Source organism: Fukomys damarensis, unplaced genomic scaffold (genome assembly GCF_012274545.1).
Source record: "Fukomys damarensis isolate Sample0158 unplaced genomic scaffold, DMR_v1.0_HiC HiC_scaffold_3, whole genome shotgun sequence".
In the NCBI taxonomy this organism is placed as follows: domain Eukaryota; kingdom Metazoa; phylum Chordata; class Mammalia; order Rodentia; family Bathyergidae; genus Fukomys; species Fukomys damarensis.
In genome coordinates this window covers 4,049,382-4,051,098 of record NW_022900915.1, presented here as the reverse complement: position 1 = coordinate 4,051,098, position 1,717 = coordinate 4,049,382, and positions in this window count along the sequence as shown.

Sequence of the window (1,717 nt, the reverse complement as noted above, 5' to 3'; positions counted from 1 at the left end):
AGAGAGAGAGAGAGAGAGAGAGAGAGAGAGAGAGAGAGAGAGAGATAGAGAGAGATTGTGAGGGTATAGGGTAGTGGTTTGAACCTATGACATGTATGCTGTTTGTTGTTATGGCATGTATCTGGATGTCCCTGCAAGCATCACGTGGTCATAGGTGGGGCTTTTTGGAGATGCTGGATCTAGAGCATCTACTGCTAGAATCAAGGATGTGATGCTGGAATTGATTTATGGTACAATATTAGTATTAAGGCTGTCCCATCCTGGGTGTGAATGCTGCACACCTATAGAGTGGGTACCTTGGATAAGATATAAGGGACAGAAAGAGGGCTGCTGCTTGCAGTTTGCTGATTGTTGCCTTCTGCCTTCTCCCCACCATGAACTCTTTCTCCTCCGTGCTGCCCCTCTGCCACATTACTCTGCCTTCGAGCCAGCTTACTATGAACTGAACCCTCTACAAACTCTGAGCCAAATAAACCTTTCTTTTCAAAATTTTGGGTGTTGAGTGTTTTGTCTCAACAATGGGAAAAGTAACTAAGACATTTGCTTTTCTTTTAAAGCAAAAGAAGTTAATGCATGAATTGTTTTTCCCTAAAGCAAGCCTCAGTATTCAGGTTTAATCACAATGTTGGCACTTTGTGATAAATAAATGGGTTTTGGGTTGCAGTTTGGGCATTCACCTCTAAAAGGTTTTCCATCACTGGTAAAGGTGAAGAAAGGATTGCTCTTTGTTCACTTCCTAAAACTTCTTGATTTATTCCCGTTTCACAGAGTTTCACCTACTCTCACTTCACTCTGACAGTGGGAGCTTATGTTAGAAGCTGCAGACCGTTCAAGGTTGACAGAACCATTCTTGTTTTGCCCACTTTGAGACACCAGCACCTCCTGGCTATTTCCTTTCTTCTGAGGTTTGAGTTTCAGCTCCATGAGGCCTCCCCTCAGATCTTCTAAGCTTTTTTCCCTCCTGTTCCTCTTCTAAGATTTAACACCAATTTCCTCTTGTTCTCCATAGCCTGTGTTTGCCAACTCCATTCTATCTTAGTGTTCTGTTTCCTTTTTCTGTTGCCTATTGGATAATTCTTTCTATCTGGCTCACAGTTCTGGATGTTAAATTTTCTCTGGTGTGGGATTTCCACTTCTATTCAAGATGAAATGACAGGGTCTGAAATTAGTGAAAAAATGCAGACAAAACATAAGAAACAATGGTTTCCATGACATTGGAAATCAGCTAATGAAGGACCAAGTCTTAGTTACTTGTTGCTGAGACAAAACACTCAACACCCAAAATTAAAGGAGGAAAGTTTCATTTAGTTCACAGTTATGGGAGATTTTATTTAGTTCATAGTCAGCTGGCTCCAAAGCAGGACAGTTCATGGCAGGCAGAAGACAGCAAAAGTAAGCAAGTGACAAACTGCAAGTAACTAGTAGCAAGCCTCTTTCTTTCCCTGCTAATGTATCCAGTACCCTGTATGAGCAGGTAGCACTCATGCCTTTAATCCTAGCACCCCTAATTCTAGCACTGCACCATGAATAAATCACACACTCTAGGTCTTGCCACCTCTGAAAAAGCCCCAGCTAGGACTGGGGAGGGACATCTACACACAAGCCATAACAGACCTTGACATCTGAGAGAAGGGAAATGACTGAGACGAGCCCTATAACTGCCCCACTTACTGCCTCGAGAGTTTTCGGGATGCCGGGCATGGAAGGAGGCCCAGGT